Source organism: Dipodomys spectabilis, unplaced genomic scaffold (genome assembly GCF_019054845.1).
Source record: "Dipodomys spectabilis isolate Male_0828 unplaced genomic scaffold, ASM1905484v1 ptg000108l, whole genome shotgun sequence".
Classification (NCBI taxonomy): Eukaryota; Metazoa; Chordata; class Mammalia; order Rodentia; family Heteromyidae; genus Dipodomys; species Dipodomys spectabilis.
Window position 1 is genome coordinate 15,982,368 of NW_024870785.1, and position 19,647 is coordinate 16,002,014.

Consider the following 19,647-nt stretch of genomic DNA (forward strand, 5'->3'; position numbering starts at 1 on the left):
CTCCTTTCAACAACAAACTCATGGCTTTACAAAACAAAAGCCAGGAATCTGAAACATGGGTTGTTGGGGTTGGGGTTGTGGAGGATCAAAGGAAGAAGGGTTGGGGGAGGGGCAGATGAATGGAGAGGAAAAGAGTGGGAGAATGGATTCATAATACCCAATGTGCAGATGTGAAAATGGAACCAGGTAACTTGAAGGAAATGGGTGGTATTTGAAGAGATGGGGAAAATGATGGAAAGTATGATATTTATCAAGGCAAATTGTACTTATGAACTGATGAGTTGAATTAAAACTCCTTTGTACAACTACTTAAAGATAACTTAAAGAAATTAAAGTTAAAAAAAAAAGAAGCTTGAAAAAATTACACCACAGTGAGAAAATTCAGGCAAAGTCACTGACCTGCCAAGCGTTGTCTAGGTTCTAACAGGCTTTAAGCTCTTGGGCTCTTAAAGATCTTCTTGTAGGAGTCTACTCCCAATAGGCCTAAGATAAATTTGATATTAGAGCTCATTCTGAGGAGCATTGAAATGAACACAGGTGGTCACACTCAAGGATATATTTGCCCCAATGTATGGAAACCAGGGTATCTTCCATGAAAACCCCATCCCTTCCATGCTTGGCTGAATTTGGGGCATTCTATGGGCCATGGAAATCCAGATGTGTTTCTTTTAAAAAAATATTATTTTTTTAATATTTAATATTTGTTCCCTTATCAGGTTGCTAATTCACCTCATTAAATTTAAGGTGCCTCATAAGCCTGAATCATAAGTGGAACCAGAAATCAAAAGATTATATCCTGCTTTTTGCTTGGATCATACAGAGTTACAAACACACAACACAGCCTAGCTAGGATCCTTTTAAAAAAAAAAAACAACTTACATTTAATATAAATTGCAAGTGAAATGACACTGGAATGTATTGACAAAGAATCAGGGACACAGGAAAGCTACACCCTGCTCACCCTGTGATTTTACTCCCAGAACTTTCATCACCCTGTATACTCCCTTTGTCTTCCAGGTGAGATTCAATACCCCTACACATTTATCAGTAGAGCGGAGGAAATTGGTTCCAGATCTAGTTCCTCCCCAGATGCCAAAACAGAAGTATATTCAATAAGTTTCTTATATAAAATAATATTTGCACAGAACTTCAAATCATCCTATAGACTTCAAATCATCTCTAGATTACTTCTAGTATCTGATAAAATATAAATGCCATGTAAGTAGCTGTTTCGTTGTATTATTTAGGGAATGATGAAAAAGATGCATGATCAGTACACATGCAAGATGTTTCTAATATTCTTGGTCTATAGTTGCTTGAATTAATGTGTATGGAACTGTCAAATAAGGAGCTAAATTTTATTATTACTTTATGTATTTTTTGTCAGTCGTGGGGCTTGAACTCAGGGCCTAGGCTCTGTCCCTGAGCTTCTTTGCTAGTGTTCTGCCACATTGAACCATAGCACCACTTGCAATTTTATTTTTTAAAATTATTTTTTAGTAGCTGTACAAAGGGGTTTCAATATATCAATTGATAAATACAATGCATCTCAAGGTCTTTTTTTTCTTTCTTTCTTTTTTTTAAATTGATCATGGGGCTTGAACTCTGGGCCTGGGCTTTGTCCCTGAACTGGTTAGCTCAAGGCCAGGATTACAGGCATGAGCCACCAGCTCCCGGCTTTTAGACTGTATTCTTGTTATTGTTACAGCTGGGCATTTTTTATATTATAATGTGACAACTCTAGAAATTAGATTCTCCCTTCTTTCAGTCTTCATGTAGCTCGATGGACAAAGGAAAGTAATTTAGGTCTTCTTGGGTCTTTCCTAAGCAAGTATGTGTATAGTCCTAGTTATAGGAATGATACTTTCACTTCTCAAAGTACTTATTCCCTATGGTACAGTACTCCCATGAATTTCCTCCTAAATTTTTTGATAAGTCTGTAGTTGGCTCCCAGTGTTCTCTTTTGCTTAAAGTAGCAGAGATGAAAGGATCTGCCTATAAATGTTTTGAACCATGCCCTCAGGGGACCTGGGAAGCACTTGGCAAGCTCTTAGTCAGGAGAGATAATGGCAATCCATTTGAGTGGGTCCTGAAGACAGACACGAGACAGATTCAATAAGAATTATTCATAAATAAGCTCCACTCTGCTCCCTCAGATACCTGTGATGTTGTCTGTAATTTTCAAGACTCCAGGAGCTGCATAGCTGGGAGAAGAGAATTGGAATAGGCTAAGTAATGACACAATGAAATTTGCTCTTATTAAAAATCAGATGCTTTTTAAAACCAGGTACCAGCGCTCACACATGTAATCCTTGCTACTCTGGAGGCTGAGATCCGAGGCTGGTTCTAAGCCAGCCTGGGCAGGGAAGTCCATGAGACTCTTATCTCCAATTAACCACTAAAAATTCAGAAGTGGAGCTGTAACTCAAATGACAGAGTATAAGCTTTGAGCACAAATGATCAGGGACAGCGCCCAGATCCTGAGTTCAAGCCCCAGAATCAAGAAAAAATATTTTTAACAGAAACATAATATATACTATATTATATAAAGCTATGTTTATACACATATATACATGAGAGAAAGAGAGGGAAAGGGAAAGAAGAGGGAGGGAAGAAGAGAGAGAGAGAAAGAGAGAGAGAGAGAGAAAGAAGAAAGAGAGAAATCTGCCATAAAAATGAAATTCGATTTTGGTTACATCAAGACTTTTTGTTAGACTTCAGAGTTCTCAAAAATGTGATTCCAATAGTTATGGCCAGATTATTTTATTCTTTTTCTAGAAGACCTGATTTTTAGAATTCCTTATTCCACTATTTTTCCTGACATCATCTGTTAGTTTGGCTTTATGTTTTACCCCCCAACATAAAGGTAAGTCATCTCATGTTTTTCCTGGATCTCACATGAAGCCAACTCCCTTTATAGTCCTTGAAGAAGCCTGGAAGCAAAGTAGGAAATGGAGAATTCTGAGTAAAGGTATGAATTTCAAAACTTCCCACCTGTATGGTACACTGCAAAATTACAAATGCTTTGTTTTTATTCCCAAATATTCCTGAAAGAACATACTAAAGAAAAACTATGAATTTCCTTTGGGACATATATTAGAAGTATCAGGTTATGGAGAATATGCTCCAGTTTGTCATATACAACTCTTCTGATTCACTTAAGAAGTTTGACTAAGGTTAACAAGATACTTGCTTCTTTAGAGTCAAAAAATTAGTTTCCCTAAAAAAAAAAACAAAAAACAAAAAAAACAACAACAGCCCCCTTCCCAAAACCTGGACTTAAACGATCAAGTATGGTATGTATTATCAACAGGAAAGGATGAAGAAAGGTAAGTTCTAGATACATTTTTGTTGCTCTAAAAATGATTGGCAATAATAATAATCCATTGGTATTATCAATAATTATTTCAATTATTTCAAAAATTAGTATTTTCATAATCATCATTATTTTAACTAATTGTTCTCTGCTTCTAAGTATTACTACCTATAAGGGGATGTGGATACAGAAGTATGTACTCACATTTATCCACAAGCAATATTGAATGCAATGCATGCAAAAATTAATGAACACTGCTGCTCAAAGTAGAATCCGTGGACCCAAACAGCTTTGTGCAAGCTTCTTGAAACTTAGAGCACCCTAACACATGGGGCCTGTGCCCTTTGAAATGAAAAGTTTTGACTAGCCTTGTATTGCATACATCTTTTTTTCTTGTTATTTTGTTTTTAGGGTAATTTGTAATTTTTTTCTAACAATGCCAAACGTAATGGGTTCAGAGTACAGTTTGAATCAGTGCTAACTACCACAATCTTTACTATTTAGTTTATGAAATAAACACTTCAAAGAGTATTTCTTATTTGGGTTGAGAGGGACAGACAAGAGATCACACAGATTGGAAGAACTACAGATCATTCAAAGAATAGTGTTTAAAACAGGATTTATAGAACAGGTAAGACTGTAACTGTATTAAAAATCATAAAGGATAACTCCAGGATCAACTTTCCCAAAACTTGGAAAAAATTTATATCTTGTCTGAATACAGAAATCCCTTTCCATTTATAATTTATAATTTGGGAGAGCAAATGAAAAATCATTTCATTTCCTCATTGGCCTGGAAGTTCCTTAAGGAAGAGATTTAGAATTTAAACTGTCATCTGTAGGTAGTATCTTTGAGTAAAGGAGAAAATGTATATTGTCAACTCATTTTTAAAGTTAGATTTAAAAAAACTTGCTCCTTTGGATGTGAAAGAACTCAATTAAAATGTTTGGCACTGAGGGCAACCAGGTAAATATCTTTTCCGAATTCAGGGACAAAGGTTTGGGTTAGTGCCTATATTTTCAGCAGGTGCTATTCTGTTTAGAAATGGTGGTGTTCTTTTTTTCCTCACATATTAAAAAATCAGTCTAGTTCGAAGACCTCATCCTGTCATATTTAAATCAAGTTCTTCCAAGTCAAACAGTTAAAGGAAACTAAATTAAAACCTCAGCGGCATCTAAGGTGGGAGAACCAGAAAGAACCATGACTAATCCAACTAAAGTCACTGAAACTTAGAAATGTGCTGTCCCTGTCCCTAAAATGTTGATTTCCAGGTGGTCTCACAGCAAGAAATAAATAGACTGGAACACAGAACCCTGGTTTAGGAGTAAAGGCAACAGGTACATATTTTCTAATCTAGTGAACTTCTCTTTGTAGACTGTGATGTCAAAAATGAGACAGAGCATGCAATCTGTCTCCTAAGATGTTAAACAACTTGAATGTACCTCTTCACCACTGGTCAGAGTCTTAACTGACCATGGCTAGACCGAGTAGATAAGGGGACTGGTTAGGTAAGAAGCTTTTGACTGTCACTGGCTATAGGAGCTAAGACATGGTCTTACTTGATGTCAGAAGACTGTTCAGGACAAGATGAAGGCTTTCCTTCACACACACATTTCCCAGACACATAAACCCTAAGTCTTACTTAGATCATAAAGTATACCACAGCTTCAGACTCTGTCATTGACCTGTGTCTGTCTCAAACTATAGGACAATTAATTGTCTCAAAGCTGGTCACAGTGAGAGTGTAAGAACCGAACCATCCCCTCCAACCCCAAATAATCCACTCTTGGTTTAAGGAAACACAGGGACACTTCAAAATCATTGAGTTTTTGCTTTAGCATGATCCTCAAATTGTATAGTTAAGGCACTTTGGATTCAGCCACTTCTGATGTTCAGAAATTCTTGCAGTAAGGACTAAGTTAGCCTCTTCACAGAGATACTAATCACATAAAAAGGGGTGGGAAGACCCTGGATGCATACTGTGTTTAGCTGGGGAAATAGATGCACAGAACAGATTTCTGAGCATCTGAGGATAATGTTGCATCCATGTGTCTTATGAACATCACTATTACATTGTGGTATTTATTAACAAATATTCTTATTTCTAAAAAAAAAAAAAAGCCTGAGAATGCAGAGTCTCTGATGTTCTTTTATTCCCTCCTACTCTTCACAATGGCGGCTCCTGAAAGCAGAGTCATGTCATTTTCACCTCTATGCCCCTGTCCCAGCTGCCTCCCCTTGCCTGGAGGATGGTCTATTTGGTCACAGCTGCCCAAGATAGACTCATGACCTAGATAGTCAGTTTGTTCTTTATTGCCATCTTAAACTACCAAAACAATGTTGGGTAGTAGGGAAATGATGGATTCTAAGACTGACCAGAGAGAAGCAAACTGACTCAATGCTCTGTCAATCATAAATTCTTCAGTGTAAAATACTGGTTCAACTGAGAGATTCAGGGCACTACAAAATGGTAAGAGTTACAGTTTTATTATTCTAGCCATCCACTGATGCCCTTCTCTCATGAATGCTTGAAATGTAAGACCCATAGCCACATCATTGGAATTTGTAGAATCTGAACAATATTTCAGAGTTGTCTTACAAAAATCGATGAGGGGGGGCAGTTGAAGACTCCTGTCTCTTTGTTTTTTATTTTTAAAAATATGACTATCTTTAAGCAGTTGTACAAAAGAGTTGCTATTCAACAAAGCAGTTGAACATAATGGATCTTCATCAATGTCACCCCTTTTAACATTCTCCTCCATCCCTCCCAACTCACCCTTCCCCTCACTTCTTAAATTTTTGTTCTATACACTGAATTCTTGACTGCATTTCCCTCCCTTCTCCCCTGCACCCTTTTCCTCCCATCCTTCCCTCATCTTTCATTTAGACATTCATTTAAGCTGAATGTCCATGGAGGGAACATTTGCTCTGCAGGAGAAATTGGACACCTTTTGTTTCATTCTCCTAATAAGGCTTGGAGAAGAAGGGCTTTGTTTTTCTACTGGAAAATGAAGTCCAAACAACTAGTAACTGGCATTCTCATCATGAACCCAAGTTACTTTTATTTTTTAAAATCAGGAGAAGCAATGTATATTCCTCCAACATATGTAAAATTAAGACGTTTTCTCCACAGAAACTATTATAAAATAAACTGCATACTTCCGTACTTCTTCAAATACCGAGCCTTCCTGTAGTGCAAAGGTTGAGTCATGACAGTTAGGCTCTAGAGATGCAACAAGGGCCAAGCGCTCTGCTTCCCAATGCATCCACTGCCAGGGACTGGCTTCTTCCTTGGCTCTAAGCGGTGGCCACTTCCCATCCCTGTGGTCACTTGTTGCTTTTCAACTGCTGCTGTGTCAGCCAAAGCACATGCTAACCAAATGTGGCTCTGCCCTAGAAGCAAGAAATGGAGAGAGACTGGGCTTCTCTCACACACAGAAGGATAGTTGGCTCCATAGCCAGATGGGGCCCCTCAAACCTGAGTAGTCCCAGGCAAAGTGAGTTGACCAACATAGATCTAGAGAATGTATCTGCCCATATCTTCATATATGGCAAGTCTGCTCGCCATACAGTAGATCCTCAAGTGCAAAAGTTGACTGATAAATAGATTCATTTCTTTGCTCTCAGGTTACATCTTTGCCCATTATCCTCTTGCTTGACTCCACTCCCAGTGGCTTGACTTTGATTCCTTTTTTTTTTTTTGAGCTCTTCAGCTCAAGGCTAGCGCTCTACCACTTGAGCCACAGCGCCACTTCCGGCTTTTTTCTTTTTGCTTATGTGGTGCTGAGGAATCGAGCCCAGGGCCTCATGCATGCAAGGCAAGCGCTCTACCACTGAGCCACCTTCCCAGCTCTTGACTCTGATTTTTATCTTGACATTGTACATCAGTACAAGGCTAACTAAGTCTAAGGACCTAAGGAATTACCAACCCAAATTTATATGATAACTATGTGATCAGAGTGGGAACAAGGTAGTAAATAAAATATTCAAACAGGTTTGGTGGGGTCAGAAGAAGGACTGAGATGGGGAAGATACTGGGGGCAAGTGATAGATTACCTATTTCTAGAAATGGGCAGAAATATTAATTCCCCTTGGGGTGCCAAATCAGCAGCTATAATCAGTGATGGCATGTTAACAGCCAGGGAGTCACATTAGATACTTCTGGAAACAAACAGATCAAGAAGATGGATCAGAAAGCAATTACTTTACTTTCACTTAGCTCTAGAAAATGCCTGTTTTTGAACCCATGAGTCCACTATTTGGAAATTTTGGTTGTTCTAGTCTTCTGTTTACGTTGGAAAGAATGTATGAAAGTCACAGCCAAAGGCAGAACACTTGCCTTGCTGACAAACTGCCCTTGACCATGGTAAATCCTTTGTTGCTAAACTGTTGGAATTATTTCTTACTATGTCCTGGGCAAATGCCTGCCTGGGTGCAGTTCACCAGATGGTATGCATCAATTCCCACCTCCTCCGGAGACCTTGTGATGCCTGTAGACCACCAGAAACAACCTCAACAAGTTACATGATGTGGTCTGACAGCTACTATAGTCTTAAAAGGATTGACCTATATTCACCTATTCCAGATGCACAGATACTGGGGCTGGTATTCCTCCTTGATCCTTCCACCCATTTTTTCAGTTCCCACTGGTAAATGTTCATCTGCTTTCTGTTTCTGTGGATTTGTCTATTCTACACATAATGTATAAGCCAGGTGCTGGTGGCTGTAATCCTAGCTACTCAGGAGGCTGAGATCTGAGCACAGGAGGAAATACCAGCACAGGAGGAAAGGCCCCATGAGACTCTTTATCCCTAATTAAACCATGCTAAAACCAGAAGTGGCACTGTGGTTGAAGTGGTACAACAATAGCTTTGAGCACAAAGAGGCTCTGAGTCAGTGCCCAGGCCCTGAGCTCAAGCCCCACAACCAAGGTGGAGGTGGAGGGAAGCAAGCATATGCCAAGCGCTGGTGGTTCATGCTTGTAACCCTAGCTACTCAAGAGGCTGAGATATGAGAACCACTATTCAAAACCAGGCTGAGTAAACCAACCAGAAAGACTCATCTCCAATTATTTAGGAAAAAGTCTGAAGAGACAGTGAGGCTCAAGTGACAGAGTGCTAGCTTTGAGTGAAAAAGCCAAGCAAGAGCATGAGGTCTTAAGTTCAAACCCCAGTACTAACCCACAAAAATAAAAACAATCAAATACTATGTTAATTTTGCATAAGGCTTCTTTCATTTAGCATAATATTTTGTAAGTTTATCAAAGTTGTACTATGCATAGGTGCTTCTTTTTTGATGTCTGAAAAAAATATTCCATTGTGTGTATAAATACAACATATGTGTCCATCTACTACTTAATGGACATTTGAATTATTCCTACTTTTTGGTTACTACGAGTAATGCTGCTGTAAACAGCCACATATAATTTTCTATGTGAATATACTTTTCATTTCTCTTTGGTATATACCTAAAGCTAGAGGTGTTGTTTTTTAAGTCTGCTTTAAGATGTAGAAACTGAGTATAAGAATTGATAGGGACCCTGCCCAGACTATGAGCTAGCTAGTGGAAGAGGCATGATGAGAACCTATCCCATATGGCTTCTAATCCTATAGTCCATCTCATCTACTACTTTGATAGCTTCTTTGGTTACAACTTACTTTTGCAAAAGATTACTAACTTCTAACCTCAACTCAAACACCCCGAGGTCATATGATTAGCAGTACTAATTTGAACTCATGGATCCAGTAGTTTCATTTGGCTCATGCTGAGATCTGAGATTTTCTTCCCAGGCAGATCAATAGGAACAGCCTCTATCTTGTTAGATCAAATATAACTTTTGTTTTAAGAAGCTCCAATTATGGCCTAATGCAGAGTTTATGCACTCAGAGGACTTAATGAGATAATAAATGAAATTTTAATTTGCCAATTAAGAGTATAAAAGTGTTAGGATACTTTGAAATGAGGAAGGCCAGTGTGTGATTTTTCTTTGCACTTTTTTATTAGCTATTGTTTTAGGAAAAAATTATGCTTGTTTCACATTATGACCAGGCAGTAACTCAATCACTGAAGAGGTGAAAATGGATAAATTTCTACTCCGATGCTCTCTGTAGCAAATTGTAGAAGCCAAATAAAAGAAGAAATATAGTTGGTCTTTCTACAGCTTGTATTAACATAATAATGAGTGATAGAATTCCACTGACATCACTTGTTGTGGAATAGGAAGTGGAAGATTCAATAGCACAAGCTTTTATCCTAAACATTTCCAACAACTCTATCCTCAATGTTCACCAGGAATGAAAATGGTATAGTAGTGAATTCTGGAAGAACAGGTTGCCTTGCAAAGGAACAAAAGGGCATTGAAAGTGTGTGAAAGCAGAGTGCTAGTGGCTCATGCCTGTAATACTAGCTACTCAGAAGGCTGAGAGCTGAATATCACAGTTGAAACTAGTTGAGGATCACAGTTGAAACTAGTTGAGGTAGGCAGATGTATGAGACTCATATCTCCAATTGACTATCAAAAAGCTGGAAGTGAAAATGTGGCTTACGTGGTAGAATATCAGCCTTGAGTAAAAAAATCTAAGAACCAGCACCTAGTCCTGAGTTAAAGCCCCAGTACTGGCACAATTTTTTTTTAAATAAAAGCAAGTGTGTATAATATAAATGCACACAAATACAAAGTTATTTCTTCATATACTGTGTTATGGATTCTATTTCTTCATCTACTGTGTTATGGATTCACAGCTACATGTAGCCAAACACTCACCAAAATGAAGCTCCTTGAACCATTATTTGAATAAACACATTCTCAGTACTTGAGGGTATAGGCACCAGAAGTTATAAATGAGGTAAATGAAATCTCAAAATTCGATGCAGGTAGAACTAAAGTTATAACCCTTTCATTTACTTAGGTAATTAGGCAAAATATGAATGTCACTGTCACTAGATCCAAGACAATTCAGAGCTCTTATGTTACATGTATTATAACAGCAAATGACTAGGCTTTTTTTCCCTCAAATCAGCAGGAATTTTCAAATTTTTATTTATTTTTACATACTCAATACCTTGGATGCTTGATGTTATTGCATAAAATATAGAAAGTATAAAAGAATATGAGTATATACAAAACATATAATATGAAAAAATAATATATATAAAAATTAAAAAATATAAAATAAAAACGAATAGAAAACCCAGCCCTTGTTGAGATGACACGACCCAGGACAGGATACTACCTCACTAGCCTGTACAGGCCACGAGAGAACTTCACTTGTAGCCAAAGACAAAAGAAAAATAATGCCCCAAAAGAATGAATGAATGGAGATAAAGCAGGTTAGGATTTACTATAGATTGGGTGTGGGAGTTTCTGTGTGGGTTTTCAAGGATTAGAGGGGTCAATTAGAGAATCTTCTGGGACATTGTAGACATGTAAAACTTAAATGGAGAAGCAACACCTTTCAGAAGTGTTCTAAAGCTTTAAGAGATTCTGCATTCTTATAGCACTTTCCTTGAGAAAAATGGTGTGAAAGACAAAAAAACAATGAGAAGTAGTTCTAAAGAGGACACAAATGTCATTTAAAGGAGTAAACAAAGGAAATTAGGATCAATATAAATGTGTAACAATAAAAAAAATTAGAAATTGTAGTGGGTTAATAAAAAAGCTAGACATCCAACCCAATGAGAAGCAGATGCCAACTAGTGTTAAGTGAAAACAATTAGCATAAAAATGTTAAAAGTAATATAATAGATGCTTTAAAAACTATTCTATTAATCAATACCAGAGTTTCATGCAATGGCACAGAAACAGATTCCAGCTGGAAGAAATGGAGTAGGCCCATGGGTTTGACTAGTTGCACATTCATTGCGCTATGATGAAATCTAGGAGGTCTCTGCAGAGAAGCTAAATGTAAACCCTTTGGTCTTTTGTTATTTGGAACTGCTCTTCTCATCTAAGCTTCTAGCTAGCAGACACTAGTCCTTAAGGCTGAAGAATTGTAATTAATATAATATATATTCCCAGGCAAGGAAATAGAGAGACCCTATCAGAATCCCCCAATGTTTACAATGCCACATCACATTTTTTATTTTATTTTTATTTATTTTGTCATGGGGCTTAAATTTTGGGCCTAGGCACTGTCCCTGAGCTCTTCAGCTCAAGGCGAGCACTCTACCATTTGAGCCACAGTGCCACTTCTGGTTTTCTGGTGGTAGGAGTCTCACGAACATCCCTGGGCTGGCTTTGAACCAAGGGCCTCCCTCTCAGTCTCCCAAGTAGCTAGGATTACAGGTGTGAGCCACAGCACATTTTTATACCAAGAAATTACCATAAACTCTAGAATTTTCATTCATACTTTCATATTAATCTCCACTTACGTCTTTTTGTATTCTAGGTTTCCATGTAGAATCTTAGGTTGCATTTAATCATTCATGCTGCCTTATTTTCTTTTCCTCCAATTAGTGAAATTTGCTGTTTTTCCTTGTTCTTCACAACTTTGGCCTTTATCAAATCAAGCTTATTGGATGTTGCTTCATAATTTGACTATGGTTATGGACTTTGAAGAAAATCACTTCATGAGCCAAATGTTCTTCTTATTACATCATGGGATAGATGAAATTAACCTGACATACTGCTGGTAATGAGATCTCTAGTTGAAGATGGGGGTCTACCAAACTTCCACACTAACTCTACATTTAAGTAGTGTTGCAAGACTTTGCAAAAAACAAAATGCAAAAACCAAAACCTCCCCTCCCTGAAAAAAACCTAATCCTAAACACAGATGTCAAATGGAACTTTGTGTGTGTGTGTGTGTGTGTGTGTGTGTGTGTGTGTGTGTGTGTGTGTGTGTGTATAAATCCTTTTTATCTAAAAACACATGGTGAGCTGGCATTTTCTACTTCTCTGGCAATGTTATATTCAGAAGTAACTTCTCAATGAAAGCTGTCTATGGTTACAGAGGCCCCTCAGGTTGTCTATGGAAGTCTCCTGCCCTCATTTTCCAACAGCAACCCATACTGTAGATACAAGAATGTCCCATCAGGTTTAAGCCAGTGATTCTCAAACTCTGAAATCCACTATAATTCCCTGCATACTGGACTTCATTTCATTTGGGATTAAAGGCATCCAGGCCAAAGCTCTAGAATCTGCATTTCACAGCAAATTCCCAAGAGAGGCCAATGTATGCCTATGGATACCTTGTTTTTAGAAATACGATCCTTTAGAGAAGGCAATCTGAGCTTGCCTAGTTCCTATACTTGCCACAGGATAAAATCTATAGAACCTGTATATTAGACATTTGCCATTACAACTCCCATGGGGCGGGGCTGTCAGACCCAACACACTTTCAATATAGGATGACCCCTAAATAGTCAAGACTAGATTCTCCTATTCCAGGCAGGTGAATTTTCTACTCAGTGTGAGTTGGGAATTTAGCCTCTCTCTATCACTGTTTTTTAAAAGTCCTACTTCTCATGGCTGCATCCCGGATTAGGTTCCCAACACCCATTTATTGTGGTGGGGGAGACACAATGAAAGCATAGCTGATGGATAGAATCCTATCAATTGGTTATGTAAATAATCCAATCCACCTCTCCTTCCTCAAGCCTAATCCCAGTTCGTTCCTTCTTCACTGTTAACCTTTTCATAGACCCCAGGAGAATGGCACATGGAACTATCAGCCTGTCTGGTGTCTCCATCTTTTGACTATGTCTACCTCTTTGGGTTGTAGCTTCTTCTGTTCTTTCAAGGAAATTTGACAAGGAATTGTATCCTGCTCAGACGCTGACACCAACCATCATTACCCAGGAGCAGTGGAGTGTCATCATTATAATCCACCAGCAACATGGCCCCAGGAGGGGAACAGGATGCGGAGAAAGTATTATAGGTGAGATTGTAACCAGAATGAAGACATCACAAAACATCTTATTTTGGGTCTTTCCCTGCCCTAGTCCATTATAACCATGGGCCTGAATGAACTCACAGGCCTCGTTGAGGAAGCAAGCCAACTTTATCATCCTTTTGAAGACCTTTCGTCTTAACGAGTGTGGTTATTCCATTGGGGCATTGGGGTGTCAAGGGCCAGAAGCTTGAAAAAGGAAAGCAAGTGGAGAAAACCAGGAAGTGCTATAACAAAGGCCTAATTATAAGGGAGGAGTTTCTCTCTACAGACAGGTCACTGGAAGGATGCCAAGGGCTCTCATCACATAAAGGAAAAAGATTGTTATAAAAAGATTGTTTAAAAAAAAAAGACGAAAGAAGAAGAAAGAAGCATGACAGTGGAAACTGGGAGGGGTGGGGCAGCGAATAGGGAAATGAATAAGAATAATGACTTGAAAGCTGCTTTTTTTTTCCTTCTGATTCTCTGCTTTCTTTTCTGCAGATGCTCAGCTGAGCCAGTGCAGCTGGCTCCCTGACAAATGTGGAAAAATCAGCCAATTTGAGATGGTTGTTAAACAGCCGGGTACAGAGACACCGAGAAATGTGGGGTTGCCCCAGGTGTAGCAAATAATTTCCCCCAGTGTCCCTGAGAGTTCTTGGCTTCCTGGCCTTCAAGAGATACTTACCAGCACCCCTTCCTACTTCTTGGTTCTGTGTTCTCAAAGAAGGGACCTGTAAAGAGGAGCCTTTCTCCAGTGACTTCCCTTCCCAAACTCCCATAACTGACACACCTTCTCCCTCCACACTGGAGGGACCCTTCTCTATTCACTCAGCATAAAGACTGATTACCAAGTTCTCCTTTTCCTGGGATTCTTTCTTATGCCTTGTTTGACAGTGAGATAAAAAGACTATATAAGGAACTATGACATTAAAATAAGTACTTTGGTAAGTGAAATTTCTAGAGGGACAGAAATGCTCTATGTCTTGTTTGAAATTAGTGTATATAGACATATATCATTGTTAAAATTCTCTGTATGTGATCTGTGGGGCCAGGAACAGTGGCTCATTCACCCTTAACCACAGATACTGCAGGATTAGAAACAGGAAGATCATAGTTCAAGTCCAGAATGGAGAAAAAGTTAATAAGATTGTATCTAAGGTATGGGGATATATGCATACTTGTAATCTCAATTATGTGACAGGTGGAGGTAGGAGGATCACTGTCAAAGTCTGGCCCTAACAAAAGCACAAGATACTATCTGCTAAAAGAAACATTAAAAACAAAAAGATTAGAGGCATGATTCAGGGTTAAGGGAGTAGAGTGCCTGGCCAAGTTAGCACAAAGCACTGAGTCCAATTCCCAGTACTGAATAATTCTGTTCTCTGCATTTGGTTGTATGTTATGTTTGAATATAACATTAGGAGTTTAAGAGCTTATGTTCTGGTTACTTTGAAAAGAATCTAAAGTAATTCCTATATTGTTCTCTAAGGAACTCCAGGGGCCAAAATCCAAAGTGTGTCAAAATGTTTTGGGGGAAGGAGGAAAGGTAGTGTGTCAAAATGTTTTGGGGGAAGGAAGAAAGGAAGAGATAGTGTGTGTGTGTGTGTGTGTGTGTGTGTGTGTGTGTGTGTGTGTGTGTGTGTGTGTGTTTGTGTGCGCGTGCACGCGCACACAAGCGTGCACGCATGCAGATGTGCGCATATATATGTATATATGTACATATGTAAAGAGAGGAAGATGACTACTGTTTTCTTTTCTATGTCAGTCCTGGGGCTTAAACTCAGGGCTGTCCCCTGAGCTTGTCTGCTGAAGGCTAGCACTGTACCATTAGAGCTACACACAGTTCCACTTACAGCTTTTTTCTGGTAGGGCTGCTTTCCTGCTAGGGATGGCTTCAAACAGCTATCCTCAGATCTCAGCCTCCTGAGTCACAAGGATTATAGGCATGAGCCACTTGCACCTATTTTTCTTACAATCTGAAAGTATAAAATGTTAGGTATTTGAATTAATTGTTTTATTTGGGAGGGCTGACTAGTGTCTGGAGGGGAGACAACCTAATTGTTCTATTTGAACTATGCTAATTTGAAGGGGAAATTAAAACATGGTTTGATTCAGAAAGAGAATGACAGAAATTCAGAGGTGGAAAAAACACTAGATTATATGCTTTAAACCCCTTACTAAATCAATATACTGGGTTGGGAGCATGTCTCAGGGGTAAGAATCTAATAAATGCAAGGCCTTGAGTTCAACTACATACATCCCAAAATTCGAAAAATTATAAAATTTAAAGTAATACAAAAACAAGCTAAAAGAAAAAAAAAAGTTTTTCCATGACACACAGGTCTTCTTTCTGCTAGACCTGGGCCATGTCTATTTTTCATTATTCTTATTTAAAATCCTTTAGTCTTTATGTTTTTGTGCCAGTAGTGGGGCTTGAACTCAGGGCCTCTTATTCTTGCTGAGCTTTTTTGTTCAAGGCTGATCTCCTCTATGAGTTGAGCAATAGCTCCACTTCTGGCTTTTTGATGTTTAAGAGTCTCATAGACTTTGCTACCAGGGCTGGCTTGGAACTGCAATCCTCAGATCTCAGACTCTTAGGTAGCTAGGATTACAGGTGTGAGCTACTGACAGCTGGCTTCTTGTATTTTAAAACAAATGTGATATAGTTATTACCAAGTTTTTTACAAATGCAATATAGTTATCACCAAGTTTTTACAAAGTAGTATTTTTATTAATACTAAAAACATGTTCAGAAAAATGTTGCTTCCTCAGAGAATGATTAACTCTAATAAAGTATGTTCCAAAAAATTAAGATAGCCTAGTCTTATACTCAAGTCTTTATGTTTTTCTTACAAAGTACTCAATGGAAAAATTCTGCCTAATAGTTACTTTAACCAAAAAGCACTAAATTCATATTTCATTAAGTCACTTGCTTCCTGTTATCTCACCTCCCTTCTCCAAGAATGGAAGATTCTGAAAGGCACTGTGTGTATGTGTGAGAAAGAGAGAAAGAGAGGGAGGGAGGGAGGGAGGGAGGGAGGGAGGGCGAGCGAGTGCCATAAACCCATAATTTTTAAAGTTTGAGGGGATCTCAATATTTCCTTTACCTCTCTTTCGATGCCTGAGAAAGTCACCCTTTCTCTGTAGCTTTAAGAATTTCCAGAGAGACAGAGTAAAGAATCCACAGTGTTAGGAAGCCATCTTTGATGTTCGTCAAAGATGACCTGCCTGTCCACGTTCTTCACACACGGTGGACAGAGGAAGTCATGATGCAGAAACCACCTGAGTCCTAAGATGCTGGGATCCCCAGCAGCTGCAATGCAGTGCTCATGACAGAACTGATGAGTTCAAACTGGTGTGGTGTGGCCCAGGTATGGCTTCAAAATTCCAAAGGAAAGGTCAGAATTCCCTCATGGATTTGCTTTGCTCAGTCAATCTCATCAATCAATTAATTAATTTCTAGCAGTGTTGAAGATTAAAGTAAGGATTTCCTGGCTGCAATGTAGGCACTCTACCGCTTGAGTCACACTCCTACTCCTTTCTCACATAGGACATCACACTAATATTGTCAGGGGATAGCTATGTACTAGGATCCTCCTACCTCTACCTTCCAAGTAACTAGGATTACAGTTATCTAGCAACATGCCTGCCCTTTGTTTTTGTTCAGTTTGTTTTTGAGATAAGGTCTTGCTTTGTAGCCCAGGCTGGCCTGAAATTCAAGACCTAGAGCTGGGATTGTAGGAATGCACAGCTACGCTTATCTTGACTATGCTTCCAGCCTCTCTTGAAGCTTCAGAGTTATGATGTCCTTCGCAGACCTCATGTGTCTCTCTGGCCTTGGAGAGGGTCCACCACCTGTACTTGTGCAGTCTGTGCACATTCCAGAAAGGGGATGAGGGCAGTATGGCTCAGTTTCTTTTACAATGTGAAGTAGTCTAGCTGCTATAGAATTCTAAAAGGAGACTCAGAGGAAATATGGCAAGATCAGAATGGTCACCAGCCTCCATCCTCAAGGAGGATAACTCTTTGGGAAGGCTGTAGAGAGTAAAATCAGGATTGCCTAAAGTAGGATTTGTGGACCCAGAAGTTGATGATCAAGCATACTAGATACTGCTATAGTCCTAGCATACCAGAACTCGAAGAGTTTAGAAATAATCAAGTTTAGCTGGGTGCCAGTGGCTCATGTCAATAATCCTAGCTACTCAAGAGGCTGAGATCTGAGGATCGTGGCTCAATGCCAGCCTGGACAGCAAAGTTGTGAGACTCTTTATCTCCAATAAACCACCAGAAAACCAGAAGTGGTGCTGTAGCTCAAGTGGTAGAGCACTAGTCTTGATCTGAAGAGCTCAGGGATGGTGCCCAGGCCCAGAATTCAAGCCCCATGACCAACGCCCCCCCCCAAAAAAAGAAATCAAGTCTGATGGTTATCAAGTAGATGTTTTCTTTTTAAAGTGGTAGAATTTCTTTTGAAATTCAATTGTTATGGACCCCTTAGCATCAAAAATTATTTAGATTGCTGAGCAGTTAAGATTCTACTGGTTGCTGAGCCATTACAAATCCTCACTGTTTGATGGAGAGATCCTTCTCACTGCAGACAGGGACCTAAAATACTTCTGTAAGAGGTTTCTCAGAGCATACCTGAGGATGGGGTTTTCAAAGGAACAAGGATTGGAAGGACAGCTCATGACAACTCATGCAGGATTTCTACCTTATATCACTCTGAACTGTTTCCTGGTACCTTATATTCATGGGTGCTAGTTTAACTTTGAGGCTCAAGAAAATAACTTACATTCCCATTGCACAGGAAGTGCCCATCAATTCAAAGATGGTGGGTATGTTATATGTATGCCCTTCATCCTACAGCAAGTTGTATGTACACTTTTCTCCCCACTCCTACACACATCTTCAAGCTTGGACCACTATAGTCCAACCAAGACTCCTGAACATCCATCTTAGGACAGCCAAGGCATCATCTGGCTGTGCCTGGGGAAAACAAAAGATGGTGTCATTTTTTTTTTTCTTTATCAGCTTCAAAGCAGTCCCTACCCTGCCCTGACAGAGGGCCAGATTTTTGCATGTTAAAAGAAAAGTGAAAAAAGGCATCAGAATAGATCTTCTTAAAGGAAGACTGCCAGGGACATTTCCTGAACACTAAATGTTAAATGTTTATAGCAGATCAACAGCTGGAAAAGCAAACTTTTTTTGTGAGTGTTAACATTTCAGAGATCAAATCACTTAACAGATGTAAAATTATAGGATATACTTAGCATGTAGGTTTTTTTCCCCCAGAAATTATTAGCTAAAGAAGATCTTGGAAAAAAATACATTCGATGGTTAGAACATCTTGATGACGATGGCAAGAATTTAGGAAATGTTCATTATGCTAAATAAAAATGTTCACTGCACAAAAATCACACTTTAGTCAGCTTAACCTGTGGCTCATGCAGGTTTGCTTAAGTTTAATGGCATATAATGTGGCACTAAATAGATACTTTTAAAGCTTGAGGCTGGATTGTCCTACTAATCAGAAGTGACAGAGTTGAGAAGTCAGGAATGACAAGAGGTGAGAAACATGAAGCCTGGGAGTGGTCTCAGATCCAAAAGTGAATTTCTCATGATAATAAGGAGTTACATGGGTGGAACAATTGTGAGGTCTCAGGTCAGCCTGCATCACAGCTCAAAGGCTAGGATTTAGGGAGGAGGCTCTGGTCAGTTGGGAGAGCTTCCAACTGTCCTTCCAGTGGGGACAAAGTGAGGGGAGAGGAAGTAACAAGAGGAACAGAAGCCAGTAAGTCTAAGGAGAACACCATTCTAGAAAGAGATCTATGAATTCAGGGAAGCTTTGATGTCAGAAGAAGAAAAAAACAAAAGGACAACTCCATTACTAGGAATGAGTGCAAGAGATTTTAGAGAAAGTAAAAGAAATAGAAGAAATTCAGTTGGGCATTGGAGAAGGAAGCCAGCTAAGCTAGAAGTAACCAACTAGGGAATTAGGAGGCTTGCTGGGACCCAGTGTGTCTCTTACTCCTGGGGATAAGCATCTTATCCTCTACAGACCTGGGATTCCTCATCTGCCCAAGACAAAGTTTGCAGCAGATGGTTTCTGAGTTGAAGATGGCATTTTAGTTAAACAAAACCACAATCTTTCAACAGAGAAAGTTGGGGAAAATATGAAGTGGGTGCTGCAGATAACTGTACCCTGATTTTTCTTACAAACAGTCCTGGTGTAGGTCCGCCAGAAATTCTGAGTCTAGGCTGTGCTATCACCAAGTGCAATCCACCCCTGTTATCCATCCCTGCTGGGTTAAAGACACAAAACCCATGGTCTGTTGGAGGAAATGATGGTTTTGAAAGATGAATTATGAACCCTGTGGGAGAGGAAGAGTGTACTCTACAATAATTATTAATAACTCAACTTGAAGCTCAGCTTCCATTAGAAACATCCAACCACATCATAA